Source organism: Micromys minutus (genome assembly GCF_963924665.1).
Source record: "Micromys minutus genome assembly, chromosome: 1".
Taxonomy (NCBI): domain Eukaryota; kingdom Metazoa; phylum Chordata; class Mammalia; order Rodentia; family Muridae; genus Micromys; species Micromys minutus.
The window spans coordinates 251,047,601-251,058,563 of record NC_137969.1 but is presented as its reverse complement, the minus strand read 5'-3'; positions in this window follow the sequence as shown (position 1 = coordinate 251,058,563).

Genomic DNA, 10,963 nt, shown 5'->3' with positions numbered 1-10,963 from the left:
CCCCTGTTGAGAACTCTCTGTTTAACTCTATACCCAAATTTTTAATTGGGTTATTTTCTTTCTTTGAGTCTAACTTCTTAAGTTCTTTATAGATTTGGATATTAGCCCTCTATTGGACGTAGGGTTAGTGAAGATCTTTTTCTAATCATCAGACTGCCTTTTTGTTCTATTGACATTGTCCTTTACCTTACAGAAATGTTTTAGTTTCAAGAGGTCACATTTATTAATTTTTGATCTTAGAACCTGACCCATGAGTGTTCTATTCAGGAAAATTTCTCCTATGCCATTATATTCAGAGCTATTTCCCACTTTATTTTTATTTTATTTTTAAAAATTTTGGAAAAGTAATTTTTATTAAATATTCTCTGTATTTACTTTTCAAATGTTATCCCCTTTCCCCCACTCCCATCCCCCCTCCCCTCCACTTGCTTCCATGAAGGTGCTCCCTCTCCCAACCACCCTCTCCACCTTGGCATTCCCCTACACTGGGAAAACATACCTTCACTGAACCAAAGGCCTCTCCTCCCATCAATGCCAGACAATGCTATCCTCTGCTACATATCCAATTGGAGCCATGGGTCTCTCCATATGTGCTCATTGGTTGGTGTTTTAATCCCTAGAAACTCTGGAGGATTTGTTTGGTTGATAATGTTGTTCTTTCTGTGGGGTTACAGACCCTTTCCGCTCCTTCAGTTCTTTCTCTAGCTCTTTCATTGGGGTCCCTGTGCTTGTTCGATGGTTAGCTCCAAGAATCTTCTATTGTATCTGTATGACTCTGGCAAAGCCTCTGAGCAGGCATCCATATCTGGTTCCTGCCAGTAAGCACTTCTTGGCATCAGCAATAGTGCTTGAGTTTGGTGGCTGCATATGGGGTAGATCCCCAGGTGAGACAGTCTCTGAATGATCTTTTCTTCAACTCCTGCTACTCTTTTTGACCTTGTATTTTCTCTTGTGAGATTTTTGTTCTCCCGTCTAAGAAGAACTGAGGTATCCGCATACTAGCTTTTCTTCTTTTTGAGCTTCATAAGATCTGTGAATTATTTCTTGGGTATTCAGAGACTTTGGGGCTAGTATCCACTTATCAGGGAGTGATACCATGTATGTCCTTTTGTGACTGGGTTACCTCACTCAGGGTGATAGCTTCTAGTTTCATCCATTTGCCTAAGAATTTTATAAAGACATTGTTTATAATAGCTGAGAAGTACTCCATTGTGTATTGTACCACAATTTCTGCATCCATTCCTTTGTTGAAGGACATCTTGGTTCTTTCCAGCTTCTGGCTATTATAAATAAGGCTGCTGTGAACATGACAGAGCATGTGTCCTTGTTATATGTTGGAGCGTCTCTGGGGTATATGCCCAGTAGTGGAATAACTGGGTCTTTAGGTAGTACTATGTCCAATTTTCTGAGGAACCACCAGACTGATTTCCAGAGTGGTTGGACCAGCTTGCAATCTCACCAACAATGGAGGAGTGTTCCTCTTTGTCCACATCCTGGCCGGCATCTGTTGTCACCTGAGTTTTTTATTTTTTTAAATTAGAACCCCTTCCTTTTCTTTTTCCTTTTTTAAAAATTGGATATTCTCTGCATTTACATTTCAGATGTTATCCCCTTCCCACTATTCCATCTTCCCTCCCACTCCCATTACCTCTATGAGGGTATCCCTCTTCCAACCACCCTCTCCCACCTCAGCACACTGGCATTCCCCTACATTGGGAAAACAAGCCTTCACTTGACCAAAGGCCTCTCCTCCCATTGATGCCTCTGCTGCATATGCCCCTGAAACCATGGGTCTCTCCATGCAAATGCATTGGTTGGTGTTTTAGTCCTTCGGAGCTGTGGTGGGTTTGGTTAGTTGGTAGTTTTGTTCTTCCCATGGGGTTGCAGACCTTGTCAACTCATGTTCAGTCAGATGATTAGTTACAAGCATCCTCCTCTGTATCAGGATGGTTCTGGCAGAGCCTTTAAGGAGGCATCCATATCACATTCCTGCAAGTAAGCACTACTTGGCATCAGCAACAGTGCTTGGGTTTAGTGGCTGCATATGGGGTAGATCTGGTGAGACAGTCTCTGGATGATCTTCTCTCCAATCCCTGCTCCTCTATTTGGCCCTTTATTTCCTTTCATGAATGTTTTATTCTCCCCTCTAAGAAGGACTGAGGCAAGCACATTCCAGCATTTCTTCTCTTTGAGATTTATAACTTGTGTGTTGTTTTGGGGTATTCAAGCTTTTGGGAGTTAGTATCCACTTGTGGGTTTTTTTTAAGTTTGTTTAAATAGTGGATTGCATTGATGGATTTCTGTATATTGAACCATCCCTGCATCCCTGGGATGAAGCCTACTTGATCATGGTAAATGATTGTTTTGATGTGTTATGTCTCCCCCTTCATTTCTGATTTGGTTGATTTGGAAGCTCTTTGTGCCCTCTAGTTAGTCTGGCTAAAGGTTTGTCAATCTTGATTTTCTCAAAGAACCAGCTCCTGGTTTTGTTGATTCTTTATATAGTTCTCTTTGTCTCTATTTGGTTAATTTCAGCTCTGAGTTTGAGTATTTCCTGTCATCTACTCCTCTTGGGTATGTTTGCTTCTTTTTGTTCTAGAGCTTTCAGATGTGCTGTCAAGCTGCTAGTGTGTGCTCTCTCCAGTTTCTTTTTGGAGGCGCTCAGAGCTATGAGTTTTCCTTAGCACTGTTTTCATTGCATCCCACAAGTTTGGTATGTTATGCCTTCATTTTCATTAAATTCTAAAATGTTTTTTTTTTTTCATTTCTTTTTTGACCAAGCTATTATTGAGCAGAGCATTGTTTAGCTTCCATGTGTATGTGGGCTTTTTGTTGTTTTTGTTGTTATTGAAGACTATTCTTAGTCCTTGGAGATCTGGTAGGATGTATGGGATTATTTCGATCTTCTTATATCTTCTGAGGGCTGTTTTGTGACTGATTATATAGTCAATTTTGGAGAGGTTGCCATGAGGTACTTAGATATATTCTTTTGTTTTAGGATGAAATGTTCTATAAATGTCTGTTAAATCCATTTGGTTCATAACATCTGTTAGTTTCACTGTATCTCTGTTCAGTTTCTGCTTTCATGATATGTCCATTGATGAGAATGGGGTGTTGAAGTCTCCCACTATTATTTTGTTTTGTGCAATATATGCTTTGAGCTTTAGTAGAGTTTCTTTTATGAGTGTTGGCGTCCTTGTATTTGGAGCATGGATGTTCGAGATTGAGAGTTTGTCTTTATAGATTTTTCTTGTAATGATTAAAAAGTGTCTTTCCTTATCTCTTAAACAACTTTTGGATGAAAATCTATTTTATTTGATATTTAAGTGGCTACTTTTGCTTGGTTTGGGGGACTATTTGCTTGGAAAGTTTGTTTCCAACCTTTTACTTTGAGGTAGTGCCTGTCTTTGTTGCTAAGGTGAGTTTCCTGTATGCAGCAAAATACTAGATCCTGTTTATGTATCCCATCTGATAGATTATGTCCTTTTTGCAGGGAATGGATTCCATTGATGTTAAGAGATATTAAGGAATAGTAATTGTTGTTTACTGTTATTTTTGTTGGTAGAGGTATAATTGTGTTTGTGTGTTTTTCTTCTTGTGTTTTGCTACAAGATTATTTTCTTGCTTTTCCTACAGTTTAGTTTCCCTCCTTGTGTTGGAGTTTTCCATTTATTATCCTTTGTAGGCCTGGGTTTGTGGAGATATTGTGCAAATTTGATTTTGTCCTAGAATATCTTGGTTTCTCCATCTATGTTAATTGAGAGTTTTGCTGGATATAGTAACCTGGGCTGGCATTTTTGTTCTCTTAGGGTCTGTATAACATCTGTCCAGGATTTTCTAGCTTTCATTGTCTCTGTTGGTAAGTCTGATGTAATTCTGATAAGTCTGCCTTTATATGTTATGTGTCCTTTTTTCCTTACTGCTTTTAGTATTCTTTCTTTGTTTTGAACATTTGGTGTTTTGACTAATATGTGTTGGGAAGAGTTTCTTTTTTGGTGCAATCTATTTGGAGTTCTGCAGGCTTCTTATATATTCATGGTCATCTCTTTTTTTTAGGTTAGGGAAGTTTTCTTCTATGATTTTGTTGAATATATTTAGTGGACCTTTTATTTTGGAGTCTTTGCTCTCTTTTACATCTATTATCCTTATATTTGGTCTTCTCATAGTATCCTGGATATCCTAGATGTTTTAGGTTTGGAGCTTTCTGATTTTTGCATTTTTTTCTGAATGATGTTTCAATGTTTTCTATATTATCTTCTGCCCTGAGATTCTCTCTTCCGTCTCTTGTATTCTGTTGGTGATGCTTGAATTTATGACTCCTCATCTCTTTCCTAGGTTTTCTATCTCCGGGGCTATCTCCTTTTGTGATTTCTTTATTGTTTCTATTTCTGTTTTTAGTTCCTTCACCTATTTGGTTGTGTTTTCCAGAAGCTCTTTAAGTGATTTTTGTGTTTTCTCAAAGATATCCATAATCATTATGAAGTATGATTTTTAAGTCTAAATCTTGTTTTTCTGGGGGTGTTGGGAGATCCACTACTTGCTGTGGTGGGAGATCTGGGCTCTGATGTTGCCTGGTTGTCTTGGTTATCATTTCTTGGGTTCTTGTGTTTTCCTCTTGCCATCTTGTTGTCAGTGATTGTAGGTGACCTTTTTGTTTCTGAATGGTGCTTATCTCTCCTGTGGGTCTGAAGGTCGGTGGGCTCAGGAGGGAGATTGCTCCTGGGTGTTCAGCTCTTTGTGGGCAAGCAGTGAGTTCTGAAGATAGTGACTGAGTTTTGTCTTCATGGGCTCAGGTGTGAGAGCTTTTGTGAGGCTATTCTGGGAGCTCAGCCCTCTGCTTACAAGTCCTGAGTCCTAATGGTGGAGACCTGGCTCTTTCTCTAGGACCCTTTTCCAGAGAGCACCATGCTCACTGTGCTCTGAGAACTCCCTCCATTCCCTCGCTGAACAGTCAGCAGGCCTATGGGTCAGACTCATCCTTGGTCCAGGTGGATGAGTGGCCTGTGCAGCTGATCTGGGAGCTCAGCCTTCTAGGGACAGATCCCAAGTCCCAATGACAGAGGTTCAGTCCTCACTGTGGGCTGGAAAGGACCCTCTTCCAGAGAGTACCATGCTCTCTATGCTCCAAGAATGCCCGGTGTCATCTATATTTTCTGGTTTTGTGAAGTATAGACATTTGTAGCAAGACCTGAATTTTAAAAATTTTTTCATTTTCTGTTGTTATGTCCCACTTTTCATTTCTGACTTTGTTAATTTGCATATTGTCTCCAGGCCTTTAGTTACTTTGGCTAAGCGTTTGTCTATCTCGTTGATTTTCTCCAAGAACCAGCTGTTGGTTTTGTTGGTTCTTTGTAATGTTCTCTTTGTTTCTAATTGGTTGACTTCAGCCCTTAGTTTGACTATTTCCTGCCATCTACTCCTCTTGGGTGTGTTTGCTTCTTTTTGTTCTAGAGCTTTCAAGTGTGCTATTACATTGCTAGTATAGAATCTTTCCAATTTCTTTAGTGAAAGGCACTTAGTGCTATAAATTTTCCTCTTAAAACTGCTTGCATTGTGTCCCATAAGTTTGGGCATATTGTGACTTCATTTTCATTGAATTCTAGAAAGTCTTTAGTTTCTTTTTTATTTCTTCCCTAACCAAGCTATTACTGAGTAGAGTTGTTCAGTTTCCATGGGTATATGGACTTTCTATTGTTCTTGTTGTTGTTGAAGTCCATGGTGGTCCAATAGGATGTATGGAATTATTTCCATCTATTTGTATCTGTTGAGGCTTGTTTTGTGTCCAAGTATATGATCAATTTTGGAGAAGATTCCATGAGGTGCTGAGAATGTATATTCTTTTAGTTTAGGGTGAAATGTTCTGTAGATACACATTAAATTCATTTGGTTAATTACTTCTGTTAGTTTAACTGTGTCTTTGTTTAGTTTGTGTTTCAATGACTTGTCCATTGGTGAGAGTGGGGTATTCAAGTTTCCTACCATTATTCTGTGAGGTTCAATATGTGTTTTGAGCTTTAGTAAAGTTTCTTTTTCAAATGTGGTTGCCCTGATACTTGGGGCATACATGTTCCAAATTGAGACATAATTTTGGTGAGTTTTTCCTTGATGAGTGTAAAGTTTCCTTCCCTATCTCTTTTGATTACTTTTTGTTGAAAGCCTATTTTATTGGATATTAGTATGGCTACTCCAGCTTGTTCTTTGGGACTGTTTGCTTGTAAAACATTTTTCTAGTCACTTACTCAGAGGTAATGTCTGTCTTTATGGCTGAGGTGTGTTTCTTGTATGCAGTAGAATGATGGATCTTGTTGATATGTCCAGTTTATTAGCCTGTATCTTTTTATTGGAAAGTTGAGTCCATTGATATTGAGAGATATTAAGGACCAATGGCTGTGATTCTCTTCTTTTTGGTTTATTTTGAGATGATTAATTTCTTGTGTTTTTGGGGGGGGGTGTAGTTATTCTTTTTGTTCTGGAGTTTTCCTTTTAGTATCCTTTGTAGAACTGGATTAGCAGATATTGTTTAAATTTGGTTTTGTCATGGAATAACTTGGTTTCTCCATCTATGGTGATTGAGAGTTTTGCTAGGTATAGTAGTCTGGGCTGGCATCTGTGGTCTTTTAGGGTCTGTAAGACAAGTTTCTAGGATCCTCTGGCTTTTAGAGTCTCTGTTGAAAAGTAACATATAACTCTGTTAGATCTGATTTTATATGTTACTTGGACTTTTTCCCTTACAGCTTTTAATATTTTTTGTTCTGTACATTTGGTGTTTTGATTATTATGTAGCAGGGGGATTTTCTTTTCTGGCCCAATATATTTTGTATTCTGTATGCTTCTTATATGTTTGTGGTCATCTTTTTCTTTAGGTTAGTGAAGCATTCTTCTAGAATTTTGTTGAAGATGTTTTCTGGTTCTTTGAACTGGGAATATTTGCCCTCTTCTATTCCTATTATTCTTAGGTTTAGTCATTTCATTGTGTCCCAAACTTTCTGAATGTTTTGGTTAGGAAATTTTTAATACACTTGACATTTTCTTTTATTAATGTATAACTATATTCTATAATATCTTCTACACCTGAGTTTCTCTCTTCTATTTTTTGTATTGTTTTGGTGAAACTTGAATCTAACGTGCCTGTTCTCTATCTCCAGGGTTGCCTACATTTGTGGTTTCTTTATTGTTTCTATATCCATTTTTAGGCCTTCGACCATTTTGTTCATTTCTTTCAACAGTTTAATTGTATTTTCCTGTGTTTCTTTAAGAGGGGTGTCTGTTTCCCTGTATTTCTTTAATGGAATTATTTATATCCCCTTTAGCCTCTATCATCTTCATGAGATGAGATTTAAGTTTGGAATCTTGTTCTTTGGGTTTTTTGGGTTTCCAGAGCATGCTGTAGTGGAAAATCTGGGTTCTAATGGTGCCAAATTGTATCGGCTTCTGTTGATTTTGTTCTTGTGCTTGTATTTTGCCATCTGGTTGTCTCTGGTTTTAACTGGCCTGGGTGTCCTGGATTAGAGCAGGCCTCCCTGGAGGCTGGTGAAGCTGTGTGTCCCAGGCCTTCTCTGAGGCAGGCAGTACTGTGTTTCTAGTTAGAACAGGCCTCCTGTGTCCCTAGTTAGAGCAGGCCTTCTCAAGGAGAGTCATGCTATGGGCTGGGGAAGTGTACACACAGGTTGCGTTGCAGACTGTACAGGTGATAGGCCTCCAACAAGGCAGAGCAGATCCCACATGTGCTGGGTCCCATGACATCCTGGCTGCAATAGGTATTGGCACAGGTGTCTCACTTGTGTCCTTGGTTAAAGCAGTCCCTCCTGGGAGACAGCCAAGGCTATGGAGTAGGAAAACTGGCATACCAATCTGTCACAGGTGTGGGTGGAAGTGCATATACTGGATTGTGAAGGTTTTCTCTTTTGTATTACATTGAAATGTTCTTAAATATCTGCTAGATGCATTTGGTTATGATGTTATTTAACTCCAGCATTACTCTGTTTACTTTTTGTCTTGATGACTTGCCTATTGTCAAGAGTGGGATATGGAGGTCAATATTACTGTGTGAGGGTCATTGTGTGCTTTTAGATGTAGCAGTGTTTCTTTTATGAACTTGCTCATTAATCACATTCAAAACAGCTATTTTGAAGTTCTTCTCTTGTACTTCAGCCATTTTTTCTTTCTCGGGTCCCACTGTAGTGAGGTTGCTGAGTTCTAGAATAGGCATATTGTCTTGGCTCTTGATGCTTTTTGTGCTGGTGTCTGGGCCTCTGGCTTTGAGGCAGTTGAGGTTATTCTGGGTGTTGATACCTGGTCTTATCTTTGTGGGTGGTTATCCCATCCCTTGGTTTCTGTAGCCTTCTCTGGATCTTAGGAATGCCTAGTGGCTGGAGATGCCTGGTGGGGAGTGCTTGTGTAGATTGGTGGGTGGCAAAAAGGGATGGCACTGGGCTAGGAGAAAAGTCTAAGAGGGACCCCAGGAAAGAGCTAAGGGCATCCTGTTAATGCATGGAGTGTGGTCCACAAGAATGTAGAAGCATGCTGGAAAAGGGGGATCCTGCAAGTAGGTTACAGTGAAGCCGAAAATTATCTGGAGAGAAAGGAGTGAAAAGGCCAGGGAGAAACTGATCTGAACCAAGTATTGGATTTGCCAGTGAATGTTAAACTAGAAGGACAGGACATGTAAGCAGAAGGTTGTTACTGAGCTAAGACGGAGAATGGATTTTACTGGAAGGCAAAAAGAGTGGCATCATTCTCCTGTCTACGTCCCATTTAATGGTGGTCTGAGTAGAAAGTGTTTCTAGATATCAGTGACTGATGTGAAGGAATAGAGGTGGGCTGTGGTGAGAAGAGGGCTGAGGGAGGTCCACAAGGAGGAAAACTAGTCCAGTTCCAAGGTTTGGTAAAGTTCCCTGGGAGTGATGGTGGGATGGAAGAATAGGCCCCTGCAAGAAGGTTTCTACAGGACTGGGGGTGAGACTGGAGCAGTTATAATTGGTGCCAGAAATGAGAGGGGGACTTACCAACCTGAGCCCCAGCCCAGTGTGGCCATTGGGAGCCCATATAGTGTTTCTGGGTATCTGCCATTGACACAAAGGGATGGGAGGGGAGAACACTGGATGCACTGAAAGCCTTGTGTTCTCAGGAAAAGGGGGTAAAATAGGACGTCAAGCCCCTTGCAAGTGGTCTGATACAGGGCTGGAAAAGAGACTAGAAGAGTTGTGATGCAGACAGAGAGAAGAGTCTAAATCATCCACCCAACTCCCAGCCAGTGTTAAGCTCCTGTTTGAATAACTGGTCTATTGGAGAAAGTAGGGTATTGATGACACCCATGTTGTGTTATGCATACTGGTATTTGCTTTATGAAGTTGTGTGTGCTTGAGTATGTTTAGGATTGAGATGTTCTCTTGATGGGTTGCTCCCTTAATCAGTATGAAGGGACTGTCTTTATCTCCTCTGGTTAGTTTTGACTTGAAGCCTATTTTGTCAAATATTAGAATAGCAACCCCCATTTGTTTCCTGCTTCCATTTGCCTGGGATATCTTTCCCTCTGTTCTCACCCTAAAGTAGTGACTCTCTTTAGTGGCAATGTGTGTTTCTTGGAGGCAACATAATAATGAATCCTGTCTTTTAGCCAAGCCTTCTTATCTATTCTATTACATGTATAAAAGTTACCAACTCTGCACTACATGTACATTACTAGGAGCCTGAAGATGTCCTCCCAAAAACCTCTGAGACTGGCCACTGTTATCCCATTTTACCAAAGAGGAAGCTGACCTAAAGAGAAAACTAAATGCCCCATGTCCTGGGCATTTCCTAGGTACTAGACACAAGACTATATCTTTCTGCCTAGGTGCTAATGTGGAACAAAAGTGCTGGAAGAAGAGGCCTAGGATGGTCCACACAAGCGACTCAAGATCAGCTTTTGATCCAAATCATGGGACATACTCTTGACTCCTGAACCTAAGCTCATGGTCCCTGAGTAGTCTTTCCTCACTCTATTCTTCTCTCTAATAACTCAGGCTCTGTAGCTACCATAACATGAGAACTGCCATTTTCTGGGGCCCACACTGGACAGCCTCATTGACAGCACCAGGATGATTGTGTTTCTCTAATTCCCATGTCAACAGCAAGTAACCATAGATGCTTGGGACCTACTAGGACTACTGTTGCCCCATAGCTGAGTTACAAGCCATCTCTAGAGCAGGTCTTCTGGGTTCAAGCCATGTGGTGGTTTGAGCCATCATGTTTGCTGAACCATTGCTCAACATTTACTCCCTTGTTCAACAAAAGACACATGTGTCACTCCAGACACTGGAGACCCGAAAGCAGACAAGGCAGATCCTGGTCTGCAAGACAGAGATATGGGAACTATCACCATGATGAAACAAGTTTTGTTGAGGAGAACCACACAGTGTTAAAGATTCTACAAGGTAAATCACCAGTTAGAACCTCCATGATCGTGGAGAGTTGGAATGTCACAGATCCAGATTCAGATTATTTTGGGATGTTCTTAGCCCCTTTTCTTGCCCACCTCTAATTCTTTCCTCCCATTCTTTTAATAATGAGATAAAACCTTTGGGATGTGTTAGCAGACTGCTTGTTTCCACCAATCCCAGAGCTCATTTTGCCATTAGGTAGCAGAATTACCTCTTTGTAACCCGCCTACTTGGTATGCCCGTTGGTGTATTTTTAAAATGCCTTGATTTGATTTTCTTTGTTCTGTTACTATAAAAACTTCAAGGAAACATTACCAGTTTAGAACACAGTATTTGGGGCAACCTGAATCTGTTCCAAGGCCACAGCCACTCCTATTTGGCTGTAGAGTAAAGAGGTAAGAGGTGTTTTGTGTTGACCCCTATTTGTGAATTAGTGGTACACAATGAAAGTAGGGTCTGAGACAAGGCATGAAGAAAGCCTGTGGCTGGGCCTTTCTTCAGTGGGAGAGAAGCAAAAGTTGCCTAGGGGCACAGCCACTTGG